Source organism: Pyrus communis, chromosome 7 (assembly GCF_963583255.1).
Source record: "Pyrus communis chromosome 7, drPyrComm1.1, whole genome shotgun sequence".
NCBI classification, from domain to species: domain Eukaryota; kingdom Viridiplantae; phylum Streptophyta; class Magnoliopsida; order Rosales; family Rosaceae; genus Pyrus; species Pyrus communis.
In genome coordinates this window covers 15821059-15837461 of record NC_084809.1, presented here as the reverse complement: position 1 = coordinate 15837461, position 16403 = coordinate 15821059, and positions in this window count along the sequence as shown.

Below are 16403 nucleotides of genomic sequence, written 5' to 3'. Positions count from 1 at the left end.
TCCAAATTTTACTGTTTTTTATTGAAGCATCACCTACAAGTAATGTTAAAATATCTTTAATATTTAAAATTAAAAAAATATGTTCATACACACAAAATGTGTAGGCAAATGTTAGTATATATATATATATATATATATATAGGGAGAGCCCAGTTTGGTGAAGCTTTCCAAAATGCCAAAAATGTCCATTTGTTTCCTTGACAATCAAAACCCAAAAAATTCAAAAAAGCAAAGACAAACTAATAAAAAACCATATCTCAACAAAAAAAAACTATATTGGAAAAAAAAATAGAAAAAGAAAATGGAATTTAAAACCAATGCTGGTCAAGATTCACGTTGTGGGTAAGTGATTGCTAACTGATATTCATTAAAAAAAAAAAAAAGATAAATACATAAGGTGATTTATCTACTTTTTTTTTCCTTTCTTTTAAATGAAGATCAGCTAGCAATCACTTACCCACTATGTGGACTCTTGACTAGTATTGGTTTTAAATTCCATTTTCTTTTTTCTTTTTTTTATTTATTTATTTTGTTTTCCAATACAGTTTTTTTGTTGAGATAAAAAAGCCAAAATTAGAGAATAATCACCTGAAATCTTCCATGTACAGTGGATTGAGTCCTGAATTGAAAAAAAAAACACAATAAACTAAAAAAAGAAAAAAAATTTAGAGGCATATTTAAATAGGCTTAAAAATTTCGTACATTTGGGATGATAAAGGCTTTTAGGTTTGCATTTGGGGTTTAGGCTAACCTCACACCAATTGATGCGTGTGTTTTGGGAAGGGAAGACCAAGTAAAATAGCCAATAGACCACCACTCAAGACTTGCTTACTGAATCGCAGCCAGTAGCCACCAATTGAGAATTTTTTACAGAAGAAGAAAGTGAGTTCTAGAAACTTGGAAAAAGGTGTGGAGGATGGGTTCTGCACAGAAGATACAATTGCGTTTGAGAAAATCATCCAGTTTCATTGTATGCACTGTGGGGATTGTGGTGGTTCCATTTCCAGTAACCGCTACAACTACGTGGATGGATGAACAATTTGATTTATTTGAATTTCTCTTTTTATTTATTTATTTATTAACTTTTTTTTATTTTTTATTTTTTAATTTTTAATTTTTTAATTTTTTTATTTTATTTTTTTTTTACGGTGGAAAGTTAGAGTATGATGAAATAGTTGTGGGATAATCAATCTACCCGTAAACGTCCTAGGTTTCTTTTTTTTTTAATTTTTTTATTCAATTACTGAAAGCAGTTTGAAAACTGTAGTATCTCTCCCACAATCCCACATTTCTTTCCATTTCATTTTTCGTTTTTTTTAGATTGGATTTTTTAGTGCATAAATACATAAGGTGAGAGATGCACTAAAAAATCCAATCCAAAAAAAAAACGAAAATTGAAAAAAATTGGAAAGAAACGTGGGATTGTGGGAGATACTGCAGTTTTCAAATTGCTTGCAGTAATTGAATAAAAAATAAAAAATAAACCTAATACGTTTACATTTAGATTGATTATCCCACACTATTTCATCATATTCTAACTTCCACCGTAAAAAAATATAAAAATATAAAAATAAAAGGTTAATAAATAAATTAAAAAAAAGAGAAATTCAGATAAATCAAACTGTCCACCCATCTATGTGGTTGTAGCGGTTATCGGAAATGGAACCGCCATGATCCCCACAATGCATACAATGAAACTGGATGATTTTCTCAAACGCAATTGGGTCTTCTATACAGAACCCATCCTCCACACCTTTTTCCGAGTTTCTAGAACTCACTTTCTTCTTCTGTAAAAAAAGTCTCGATTGGTGACTACTGGCTACGATTCAGTAAGCAAGTCTTGAGTGGTGGTCTACTGGCTATTTTACTTGGTCTTCCCTTTCCAAAACACATGCATCAATTGGGGTGAGGTTAGCCTAAACCCCAAATGCAAACCTAAAAGCCTTTTATCATCCCAAATGTACGAAATTTTTAAGTCTGTTTAAATATGCCTCTAAATTTTTGTTTTCCCTTTTATTTTATTGTGTTTTTTTTTTCAATTCAGGATTCAATCCATTGTTGTGACATCCCGTCCCGGGATTACTAGAACGCACGTGTGAAATTACCTTATTGCCCCTAGTTCGTTTTTGTCACGATGTGGGTTGTTTTGTGAGTGTGGCATGTGTTGGACCACACACACACTCACACACACAGTCACTCTCATTTTCCCTCTGTCTCTCCCGTGTCTCTCTCTCTCTTTCTCTTCTCTTCCACCATTAACGTACGGACACACACCAAGAACCCTCAAACCTTAGCAGATCGAGGGAACCAACTACACCATTGAACTCGTGAGGTCGAGGCGAGCACAGCCATACCATTTTCAGGTAAGAAATCCTTGGTTTTCACGTCGATTCAACAATGGCCGATTTGAGTACTATTCATGCAAAGTTTATACATTGAGTTTTTGGGATTTCTGAGCTCGTAGGTGTCTTAGTGAGGTCCTAAGGAGCGTCGGAGTAGCTCGTTGGACGAAATTGGACGTCGGGAAGGCCTGGTTCGAAGTTGGCCGAGTTTTGAGTTTTGAGACAGGTATGATCGCGTGGTTTTTAGCTTTTAAAAGTTGTGTAACGTGATTCTACTAGTCTAGGGCTTTCTTTTGGTACAAGAATCATAGAAAATGGTTGAAAAACGAAGGAGGATAGTGAATTTGAAGTTTTTCCAGTTTTCCAGCGACCGGAGTCCGGCGAGGGTAGATCGGAGAAGAAAGGGGAATATTCCGTTAAGTTTAACGGAATATTCCTAACGGCAGTGACGGCGTCAGTTAGGTTTAACGGAATATTTCGTCAGTTTAACGGAATATTCCTGACGGCGTCTGTTAACATCGTCAGTGTGCATGGCACGTGGCCGCGCGTGGGGGCGCGTAGGTCCGTGCCTTGGCCGGCGCGTGGGGGCGCGTGCGGTGGAGGAAAATTATTTTAAAAATATGGTTGTGATCCTGAGGTTGTGTAGAGCACGTTGGTATATTCATTTATCCATTTTGAGCAATGTATGAGAAGTTATTACGAGAAATTGGTTATGTGCTTTTAGATTGACGTTTTCGTAGTTATTTCGCATATAGGTGACACGTACCCCGAGGACGAGCGTGGTCACGCGAGGCAGGGGGCTACGACCCTTCCACGTATCAGTGAGTGGGCTTTTGTTTTCCGTATATACCTATATACATTTACATTCCCAGAAATTGATTAAAAAAGGGTTATGTATGTTATGCCATGCACCATATTGTTATTGTTTATGCATCATCACATGCATTAGTAGTGGCATACATTTATATATGCATATTGGTGCTGTGGACGAACAGGTAAGTGCCAGGTAAGTGTTATTCACGTTTATATTTCAGCAGTAGTTGAGATGCATAGAGAGCTCATAACCTGCACCCCCGGTGTTAGTGCTCCCACCCAGAGTAGGGCACAATCCTTCACGTGATGTTCACCTCCCGCACCACACGCTCAGCTTGGATCCAAGTTAGGTGCATAGGCCTGTCGTACAGACCACTTTAGGTGGTTCCGACTCGTAGGTGACCCGCGATTATTCGCACAGCCTTCACGTGATCGTAGCACTAGAGCGTATATATGTATTACACGCAGGCCTGTCGTACAGACCACTTTAGGTGGTTCCGACTCGTGGGCAGGTTTAGTTATTGAGATTGAGATTTGAGCTCTAGATGTAGCCGTACAGGTCACGTAGGTGACTCCGGCTGCCAGATTACATGATATTGATTATGTTTATACCTGGGCACTTGCATATCGTTATGAGAATTCGGCATGGCATATTATCAAGCATGATTGATATACCCTGAGCATATTTGGCATATGTATTATGTATATATATTTTCTGGGAAGTATACAGGTTTTACGGCGAGGGGTTAATAAGTAATTTATAAATGGTTTTCGAAAGCTTTGTTTTTGCCCACTCACGCTTTTGTTTTGCGCCCCTCCAGGTTCTAGTTGCTTAGCCGTTGCGGTGTTTTCCCTTGAGGGCTTTCCGGCGTTTCTGACAGACACTCCCCATTGTAGGGTCGCCTTCGGGCGTACTACTGTTGTCTTTTTCGTTTGGGCTGCTATAGACCTGCTCTGAAATTGTATCTCACTTACTAGCACTTATATTAGTACCTTGTATGCTAGTTTTTAATTATTCGTACTTTTATATTACTACTTTATTAGCTTCCGCACGTGCACATGGCTACGTCACCTTTGTGTGACGGCCAGCACGCTCCGATCTCGGTCGGGGTGTGTCAATTGTACATAGAAGATTTTAGGTGATTATTCTCTAATTCTGGCTTTTTTCCCTCAGGTGCTTTGTTCTGCCAAACAGGGTAGCTGGGTGGTAGGCCCTAGTGGGCGCATATATGCAAAATAAAATGCAAGAGTTCATTGTTTCGACACTAAATACTCCGTCTTCTTTTCTCCTATCCATGTTGTAACATTCTTTGAGCTAGTCTAACCATTTTAGGAGACAAATGCAAGAGTAAGTGTCTAAGACGTTTAATTATGGGAACTTTAACAAAAAGCTCACAGTACTGTTCACTTTAACGAAAAACCACATTTTTACATTAAAAAGTCAATCATGATACTATTCACTTTATCCTTTATTTTGTCCTTATCGTTAAAACTTAAAGTTTTCAAACTATTTTCATTAGTTTTCCCTTAAATTATTATTCTTACTATTCACATTCAACAATATAAATGTCTTTGCACAACTCCATCCGTTTGGAAAAAGCAAAAGTAAAGGTAAGGACAATTACTATTTACAATTTTTTTCTTCTTCTAAATATTAACTATGTAAGTTTGTTTTTATTGAAAATAAAATGATTGCCTAATTCGAATAAATGAGAAATTAGGTTCTCATATCTCATTTCCCTATTTCATTGATTGAATCTAATTCATTTCTAGTTTTCGATCTAGGTCCTTGGGTTTTTATCCATGTCAGTATTTGAATAATGATACATTCATATATCAACATATTTAAATTTAATAATTAAAAAAGTATTTACATATTTCCGAATTTATCTATCTAGTGTTAGAAACGTTATATTGGATATATATGTGGTGAATTCGTGGTACCACATTTTTTGCACAATTTTTGACACAAAATCTCTACCCATTAGATTTAAAGACTCTCAACTTAGATGATAACTAACATGAATTTTTAACTTTGAAAATTAAAGAAATCAAATTTTCTCTCATCTAACTCTTTTTTCGAGGAAAGTAAATTTCAATCAAATCTCTCTCATCTATTTCTAATAATCTATGAAAAACAAAAACAAAAGGCCAAATCATATAAATGGTTCCCATCATAAGGTATTCGGAAAATAGCTCATGTGGTAAAAAAATTCAAATTTAAACTCCTGTGATGAAGTCTGTTAGGATTTATGCCCAAAATTGAAACTTTAGTTGTTCCTTTGTTAGTAACTTGTACATGAGCCTCACATGTGAGGCTAAGATGGTCATTTCATCCATTCAATAGTCGATCTCCAATTAGAAGCAAGACATTGCGAACTGAAATTGAATAGTTGGAGAGAAACTTCGTAAGAAACTAAAAAGTAAAAAAAATGTAAACTTATTTAGTTGGAGAGAACCTTTACCCTCCATAAACCATTCTCTTGACTTTGACTCTTCTTGAATTCATGAACCAACTCTTTTTTCTTTGTAAATTTGACAACCCAGTAAGCGAAATTGGAATAAAAATTCAAAACTTTTACCAATAGTAGAGAGAGGGAAGAGAGAAACCTTGAGCATCCATAGGGAGAAAGAGGTCGCTGTCCTGTGAATTTCTTAGTTGTCATGAGCACTTCCTCGTCGATCCCTCGTAGATCTTCTCAGTTGAAGGTTTCTATTTTTTCTGTTTGGCCGTCGGGAAAGTGAAAAGGAAAACTTTGCTGAAATTCTAAAAGTCTTATCGTGGACGGTGGATCAAAGGGGTTTGTGTTTCTCCTGTTATTTGTGGCCATAGGATGAGAGAGTGATTATGAAAGGGATGAAATGACCATATTAGCCTTACACGTGCATGTTACTTACGAAGGAATGACAAAATTGTCAATTTTGGGCATAAATCCTAATAGATTTCACCACAAGGCTTTAAATCCAATATTTTTACATTAAGGGCTTACCATTTATCCAATTTGGCCCAAAGCAAAAACCCTAAATATATGTCAGCTTCTCCTTTCTTTCTATGCAAACTTAATAAGTTTTTCTTTCTCATCATTGCTCAATTTGTTTCTAATCTATTCTCATTCAAAATGGTGGAGAACGTGGCAAATTTTTCATCAAACTTTCACTCCATGTCTCTAGTATGTACTCAATTTAATATTCCTCAATTTTTATTTTGATCAATGTTTATAGTTGTACTTTTTAGTCAACATTTATGTCAACAGTTTATCTAGAGAACCAAGATTGTTGGGAACGTAAGCCTTTTGTTTATCCTATGACCACAATTCCAATTGCATATGACCACAATCTCTATTTATTCTAACGATCTATATATTTATCATGTATGTTTTAACTTAGATCATTAAGCATGATTAATATATGTTAAATAGGTACAAGACACAATTCAAGTCGAGAAAGGTTAAACAAGTAGTCCAAATAAGAATTCAAAATGCTTGAAAGCTCTATATGTAGGAATGCTTTTTGACACAATGGAATAAGATAAAAACTATTATCAAGATTACGAGCCACAAGAGGGATTTTGGATTCGAACTTAATATTTATTCAAGACAAGAAACGGTTTAGACGAAATAACAAGTAGACAAGTTGTTTGTGCACATCAAGGAAAACACGTTCAATGAAATATAGTACATGAGGCTTTGGAAGAGAATGAAGATAGAAAAACATGTGAGATTGAGAATAGGAAGAAAATGAATAAGAATTGTTCTACAGTGAAATGTGGGTGTAAAGCAAGTATTCAAATTATACTTGATAAATAGTCAAATAAATGGAAAGTTTAAGTGTTCAAAGATGTTCACAACAACAAACCAATTACACTAGAAAGAAGAATGAAAATGAAGTCAAATAAAGTTTGTCCAAAACTGCTAAAGTCCTCATTGAAACATTTAATAAAGAAAATTTTCCAATCGAAAAAGTTTCTTCAATTCTTGGTGGCCCACGTACTTGCCAATCACAAAAGTTTTTTCAATGCTTACTTGTTTCAAGATAAGTAAGCAGAAAATCTTCAATTTTTTAAGGCAATCCAATGTGATGAAAATGGAAGAGCAACTAATTTCTTTTGGGTGGATGCTCAGTTGCGCATGACATATAGCTATTTTTGTGATGTTATATTCGATACAACCTACTGGACAAACAAGTATGATATGCCTTTTACATCATTCACTAGCGAAAATCACCACTTGAAGTTAATACAATTTGGATGTTGTGCTTTAATAAGATAAAACATAACTGAACTTTTTTTTGTGGATTTGTCACATCAACAAATCTTAGAGAGCTTGTCGTCAAATATGAACAAGCATTAAAGAAGATTATGAAAAAAGGAAAGTGATGAAGATTTTGAATCAAAACACAAGTATCACATTGTCAATGACGGAGAATTTCTTCTACAACATGCAGTAAATTGTATACTAGAAATGTATTCAATAAATTCAAAGATAAATGGATTAAAATTAATCGGTACAAGGTTAAAGAAATGCCACGTGACAATGAATATCATGCATGACTCAGAGAGCAAGAAGAATTTGTGGTGAAGCAAAATGTGCAAACGCACAAAGGTATGTGTGAGTTTATTGGAATATTTTGTAGACACTTGTTGAAAGATTTGTCCGCCTAGAAATTGATGCAATACTTGAATATTTTATTTTACCAAGATGGAAACAAGAAGCAAACAAATTTAGGATCATTTATTCCACAAGTTTGGTCACAAATGATGGTAAAGAAAAATCTGAAACTTTGAGACTAGCCATATATGTCATTAAGCAACTAAGTTGACTTGTATTACAACTTCAAATGAGGCATACACAATTTTCATGGAAGCTATATATAAGCTATCCAAAAAGCTATCAAAATATTATTGTCAACATGCAACCATTGCTTCTTCAACAAAATGTAACTCATGACTAATATTTGTTCTTTTGTACTGGCACTATTGGACCCAAATATCTCATACACTAAGGGTAGAAAGAAGGATAATATTAGCAATTTGAAAATGATAAAACGTGGTATTGAGTTGGCATAACAAAAGAAGAAAAGAAAATATCATTCATGCAATAAGTTAGTACAATCTAACACAAAAAGTTGGCCATCAAATCCCACAAGAAGAAAGATTAAATCAACTAATGAATGTACGTCAAATTAACTTTTCCTACTTATGTATAATCCTTTTTTTATTTTTTTTATTTTGTAATCTATCAGGGAGTGAAGAAAAAAAAACTTGGGCAAAGATGTGGAAATTGGAGAGTGATGACCAAGAATATTTGGAGAGTGATGACCAAGATATCTAGGAAGTAGATATTGCATCCTCGTAGGAGTGTGATTACTTGCGGTTCATGTCAATCCTTAGATTGTAAGGATTGCAAGATTATAGGAAACCTGTTGATTTCTTACTGGATTATTTTCTTGAAACTTGTGGAACAAGAATGGTTTATCTCAATGACGTCGACAAACTTCACCCACTAATTTTGATAGGAGCATATTTATGCTACTTAGCTATATTGTTTCCTTGCATTTAGTTAGTTAATTACTACTTATTATAGTCTTTTAAGCTATTTTCGTATATTTTTAGGTCCTAATGGCAACAGGAGCAAGAAAGTGCATTTTGGAGCCATTTGGAATAGTTTTGGGCATGGATTGGATAGCTTAACTATGGAGCAAAGTAGATGGACGAAATTGAAGTCAAGAAAGGCTAGGAAATGCTACAAATCTAGAGAAAGAAGTTCAAATACAAAGAAGATAAGGAAAGAGCAAGAAATAAGGAACATTATCCAACCTTATCTTATCCTATCCTAGCCAACCTTATCTTTTCCTAAATCAAACATTATCTTATCTTATCTTATCCAAATTAGTTTGGGCCTTAATTCGAGCTATTTAGAAGGGATTAGTTATACATTTAAACACATAATTCAGATTCTAGAAGCCTAATCCCTGTGTGTGCCGCATATAGGCCATTCCTTGGAGGTTTAGGAGTTGTAATCCCTCTTCTACACCTATGCCGTGAGTCATTGTCCATTTAGGTCCAGAAATATGCCCTCAAACATCCTTTCTAGAAGCCCTATCTTCCTCCTACAAAGGTGCCGCACCCTTTCCATATTCTCTTTGGTTTTCAGATTTCTAGAAGGTTCAAAACCCTAGTCCTTTTCCTATTGGATTGTGCAATCCTTTTCCTTCATAAAATTGTGCAAAACCTAGCCTATAAATTCAAGCTTTTGCTGCACCATTCATACCATCCATCCATTCATTCATACATTCAGCCATCAAACACCATAATTCACACCACATCACCCTAGTGCCACAAGCAAGGAAGGAATGAGAAGAAGACTTATGCAATTTGCCATCCAAGGAGGGTTTGAAATCTGCCATTGGAGTGTGGAGTGTTTCTAGGTGTATTTTATCCTTAGTTTTAGTTCAATGTTTATATTAATTTGGTTTTCAATTATGATGAACATGTGGAACTAATTTCTTTTTAGTTGGAGGTGAATTCGAAGTCATGATTATATGTTTTATATGAATTGATGATATCCAATTATTGTTTCTTAAGTCTTGAATGTGATTTGCTTATCTAAGTTATCAAAACTTGTTTATGTATGTTGGTTGAGGATCGACACTTAATTTGCATGCATGAATTTGATGCTAGAGCATAAAGAAGTTTCACGTAATAGTTATTCACTTATATTTACAAGTAGTGGAGGTTGTTAGTCACAATCGTGTTAAGTAAATCCTTGGTACGAGTCTCATGCGTTTCATAGTGATGAATGCCTTGTCAATGCTTATGATTTTCACAAAACTTAATGACTTTTGATATGTATCTTTATTATGCGTTTCATATAAAGAACCTGAGAAAGATAATTTGGCTGTAATGCGTATTCATTCAATTCAATGAAATAAGGAAAATCTGATAGTTAGTTGTGCGATGCAACTAACTTGGAGCGTTGTCATTCATAGTCTAAAGGAATAATAACTGGAAATTGGTTTATATGCATATGTCATGTGTGGTGAAAGACCCTCTAACTAGCCTTTCACCCATTTAATTCACCCAAATTCGTTTTTACAAAGTGTTTTATGCAAAGTTTATGTTTCAAGTTTTAAATTCATCAAAAACAATCCCCCTTTCATTTAGTCTTGTTATTTGAGTCAAAATCTATTTTCATTTAGTCTTTTGAGTCAATTTAAGTTTTATTTTCATCAAAACCACTTTTTAGGTCTAGAATTGAGTCTTTTTTATTGTTTGTTGCTATTTTAAGTGTTTTAAGTTAGTTTGGAGTCTATAGAGTCTAGTTTAGTGTTTTTAAGTCTTATTTGTGTTGATTAGCATCCCTAGTTAATCTCCGGTCTAGAACAATCCCTACTTGCATATATACTACAATTGTCACAAATAGGGTTTAATTTGTGTGTCAAGTTAATTTTCACATCAGATTTCAGAACAGGATGATGGTGGCACTGCTGATCCATTTAGTTAGCTCTGGTGTGGAGGTTGTTAAGTTTATGACCGGACTTCTGAGGTAGGCGTACTTTGATCCGTCTTACTTCAACCTTAGAAAATCAAGGTCTCATAATTGCCCCAACTAGGCATCATAAAAGACTTGTTCCCCTTAAAGATTGATAGTTACCCAGAGATCATCATCTTCGGAGTAAGTCAGAATACGTACTGTTTTCTTCCGTTTAGATAAGTGGCATTGTTTCTTGTGAACTTTTGATGTTCTAGATTCAACTGTGTGACCTTGAATATTGAGAAGAATACATCAATGATGAAAGAAGGCATATTACTTGTGCACATTAAACAAAGAGTAGCTCTCCATGTCACCAAGCAATCTTCATTATTTGAACACACAAATCTTTAGGAAAACTTTTCAGGTTCAACAGTAAGATTTTTCTGGTATTTTGCCTTTAAATAACTTCATTGCAACAATGGTTTTCAAATTAGCCTCATTTTATCCTTTATACCATGAAACCTCCTTACTTGCATCATGTTTTACCTTATAAACCCACTTCTCTCCTTAAGCCTTTGTTGATTAGGATTTGCAGCAAAAAAACATACCTTAACCATATTTATCTTAGTCAAGCAAGACTAAACGAGACAAAGATGAACCATAATCTTACAATAGCCAACATTTCTGCTCGCAATATTTCCATAACGTTCATCCCTAGCCCTCATGTATACGACATCATCTTCCTAGTTTTCTCATACATGTTCAAGTTTAGGAGGGCATGAGATTCTTGAGAGAGTTCTTCTTCATTGGAGCTCTCTTCGCCTCTTTTCGTAGGAGTTTTTTGACCCCGAATGAACCTCAGCATAGTTGATGATCCTCGTAAAACATGCTCCATATTTTTATAAGAAAGTTTGCATGCTAGGGATGAAGGTTTGTCTTCACCAAATAATTCTACCTTTTCTGCCTTGTTCATAAGACTTCAATAAACATGCACTTTATATGTTATAAACATTTTCCATTTCATTCAAGTCATTTATCCTGTTTGAATAAAATGTTGGAAAGTTTTTTTTGTCCCTTGATCCAGATCATGTAAAAACTTGGTAATTCAACAAATGTCTTCAAAATAATCCAACTTCAAAATAGTAAGTAATTGAATAGAACTCGAGCAAGCTTGTGGGCCCGAGATAGAGCTCAATATCCCTAAGCTAACATTGATTCGGAAAAACATAATCTCCTAAACTTGGCATTAATAAGGATTCCCACTGCGACTATCGAATTACCATCTTACTCTGACACCTAGTCTAATGCCTATGAAAAATCCTTTACTTTATACTTATAATATATTTACTCGGAATAACCCCAGAGTTCAACTTTGAATAAGCGGTCCTTCTTTGATATGTCGTTCTTGTTTGTTCACCTTGCCCCATTCTGGGTCAGAGGATTTTAGATATTGCAATGTGTGTAACTAAGAAATGGCTACCCTCCCAGTCCAGCTTGTTGATCTATCCCTAGTGAATCTTAAACTAAAGTTCATTACGGACTTGGTTGCCTGCAAGTGGGTCAAAAACGCTTTTTGGATCTTTGAATGTTATATACCCACAACCTATAGGTTGCATAAACTTTCCAGAACTTGGATAGTGCACTGGACTTCTGAGTTAGGATGCCATGTCCCCGAGCTCGTAGCCCCCGAATTGTTATCGCGCTTATTACAGTTCGAGTCTCCTAAGCTACTAACTGAACACTATGGAGTGGGCTAAAGGAAACTTTTCGACACTATCACTTTGAGTTGTTTGACTTGCAATGCGAAGTTTCAAAGTTTTGTGTGATTTGGGCTTTTAGGGTATTCTCACTACCGGAAAAAAAAAAAAAAAAACAAACAAACAAACAAGTACATAGAATAACTCTAAGAATTCTTTTATTGAAAAGATTTATGTTCCATAGGCAATGACGGTGACTTGAACATGAATGACCACTTTTGTTTCATATGACATGGAGACCCTAGTCGTCTTTCGAGTAGTGATCTGATATACTCACAAAACTCCAGGTAATTCTCTTGGTCATTCTTTTCTTTTCTAATTATTTCTTCAAGCACTGAGAATGGTTTTGTTTAAAGCCTTTACTTGTCCATTACCTTACAGGCATATGAGAGACTTTTCCATTTACCATTCACATTTCACTTGGTGCTACAACATAAGAAGATGGGGTAATGAACTACTCATGGTGCAATACACAAAATGTATTTTTAATGATGGAAAAAAGCTTCAGGTCTCAGTTCTTAGAAAAAGTTTTTTTTTTTAGAGTTCCACCATGATATATATAGTTTATGACTCTGCCATAGGCAAAAAAGTGGGTTGAGGGAGATCATGTTACGTATTCGAATGTTAGGAAGGTCTGTTAGGGTCTTCGTACCTACTATGAATAGAGAAAACTTTCCCCATTGCACTCACTACGTGAAGTGGAGGTGACATAGCGGATGCCTAGCTGTTTGTACTAGTCTGTAACTTCGGAGCTAGTGAATAGCAATCCATTATTTATGAGCATGGTATAAGGGATGCCAAATTGACATATGATGTTCTTCTATATGAAGGATTTTACCGCTGCCTAGTGATTTTGGATAAAGGCTTTGCTTTGATCCACTTGAAGAAGTAGTATGTGGCCATTATCAAGTGTTCTTTGTTGCCTTATGCCTTCTTTAGTGGCCTGACAAGGTCAATGCCCCATTGTATAAAATGCCATGATCCTGTTAAAGTGTAAAGTTCTTCAGTATGTTGATGGTTCATTGAGGCGTTACCTTTGACATTTGTCGCAAGTTTAGCCATAGTCTACTACATCATGTTGCATGGTTGGCCAATATTTCTTGTCATCGGCGCTTTTTACGTAAGGGATCTTCCTCCTATGTGGTTCCCACATACACCAGAATGGTTGTCGTTTAAGATCTGCATACCCATTTTTGAGGTGACGTATACCGTGTAGGGTCTAGAGTATGAGCGGTGATATATTTTATGTGTATGACCGTGTGTCTTGAAGCCTTTGGGACCAACTTATTGGCTAATTGAAGGTCTTCTGGTAGCTTCTTGTCTTGCATATAGTCGGTTATCTCATCCATCCAATTTTTTCTAGTGTTTGTAGCGGCTATTAACTCCATCTCAGACTAGTGGATTCTCAAAACCATGAGATACTTGAATGAGATTGTTTACTAGAGCGTGTAGTCAATGGTTGGTGCGATGTTTGCTAGGGCATCAGCGTGTCCATTCTTATTTCTGGGGATCTACTTAATTAGGTACTTGTTGAACCCTTCAAGTAGTGCTTTGACTTTAGTGAGGTAAAGCCCCAATCGTTAGATGATGAGCGGCCTAATCACCTTTGACTTGATTCACTATTAGCACTGATTTGCAATATACTAATAGTTCCTGTAGTTCTGTTGTGATCCTCAGCCCAGCGAGCAGTGTCTCATACTCCACCTATTGCTGCTAGCCTTAAATCCCATCTTTATAACCTACTCTAGTATGGATTCATCTGGTTTCATCAAGACCATGCATGCTCATGCTTCGCTTATGTTCAAAGATTTGTCCATTTAAAGCTTCCATATTTTGAGACTTTCGTGTGTGTCCCACGAATTCGTGAAAGAATAAATGTCTTGATTTAGCATTGTGAATTATGCCATGAAGTCTACGGGTACTTGGGCTTTGATGGAGGTTTTAAGACAATTGACGATTTTATGTAGCCCCAATTCGATGACCCACTGTTTGATCTTGGAAGATGCGTCTGGACTATCCAAGATAGATCGTAGGGGTATTGCATCAAGTTGACTACCTTGAATGATTGAAAGTACGGCTGAATCTTCTGGCCACGGTAACTAGTGCTAGGATGAGTTTTCCACATTAGGATATCATGTTTCTGGTTTGAGAAGAGCTTTAGAAATATAATACACCAACTTTTGTTCCCCTGAGTCTTCTTAAATTAGGGTCGCACTGTCATGCTTCGATCTCGAAATACACTCGGAGTTGACAGGTGACAGGTAGTATAGTAGCGGTACAATGTATAATTCATGTTGAGACTCATACATACCATAAACATCAAAGCTCAACGGAAATAATTTACAACAAAGGGTGGCAATCTTTACTCTCGAGTGCACTGCCTATAATAGTTGCACCACTCGAAATTATCTTCTTTAACTATTACCCGTTACTCTACAAAATAGCCCTGCGTCGTGGGAATGGTGTTCCAAGCAAAGCAAAACCTGGATAAGCTATGAAATTCGTGTGAGTGACAATAATACAACGTATATGAATATAAGTAAAATTAAATGATTAAATGTAAAAGTAGTGACCACGTCCACACATGACTTTCCTCTAAATACTGGATCAATCGGTCAATCTGATCACTGTCATTATTCCATCATTCTCTTCTCAGATTGTGACTCACCATTTGTCTTTCATCATTTTTGAATTATCACAAAGATCCAATTGCCACATATTTCATAATTTAACCATCATATGCCTCATTAAAATGTATATACATAGTTCTCAATTCTAAATTTCACCACTGTCTTTCAAGATAAAATTCAGTCATCACACAATCCAAAGTTGTCCAGGAATGACACACCATCAATAATACAATCACACATAGGAATGAGAATATTATCTTTTTCATCATTGCATCTTTATTTTCTATCAAGTAGGAATGAGTCACATCCAAATATGTTCACTTTATATACACTATCAAGTAAACCATTTGATTTACTCATCTCTTTCTAGATTAAGCCACACATGCCTTCAATCTCTTCTTTCGTATGTGCAAGAAACACTAGGGTTATAGAGAGGCAGACATAGTTCAACCAAAGCCTACAATAGGTAACCGAATAGGATGTGGTCCCCTATTGAGGTTTAACTAAGTAGAACCACTCTTAAGAACAAGTAGCCATGTAGGTAGTGTATGGTTGCCCAATGCGAATTAACCAGGCGTAACATGTAAATAGTATGGTCCCCAAATGTGGAATAGCTAGGCGAGACCATGTACCACTGCTACATGGTGCAGATTCTGATTCGATGCCACATCACCCCCATGTATTGGGTTAGCAGTCCTATATTAGCCATCACATATCACAATCATTTCAAACATAGCATAGATATATATTTTCGATAACACAATTTGGTAAACAAATTATAGTAGCACATATTTCTATAAAATCATTTGTAAATCTATGCTGTATCCACAATCTATAGTAAGGAAGTTTCATAGGTAATAACCATATCACATAATATTAAAGTCACTGACCTGGGTCATTCTCATTTCCAAATTCACCACACTGCTCCAAGAAACCTAATATCAATACATGAAACCCCACTTAGGAAAGTTAGTAAGATCGACATGCAAAATGAGGCCCAATGCCACTTGCATCAAACCGAGACGCGCGTTAACCAGGAACGAAACGTCATTGTGATGAATCAACTAAGTTTCATTAAGCCTCATCAACATTCTATAAATAAACAACACACTAGAATAAGGGCATGTTGACTAAAAGTTAACCATCAGTCAAAGTAGGCCTTACTAAGGTCAACAATCCAAGATTACCCAATCTGAAAGAGCCAAATATCGGATTTTTGATTCTTAAATTTCTAAGGGCTTTAATATACTTCCACAACAACATTGTACAAACTGACAACGATTCAACAGTTGGATCTTCGCCAATCATATAAACGAGCAGTGGGCGATCCAATATGATCACCACACCAAACAATTTAATCTCAGAAATCGAGCTAGACACAGGTTCATA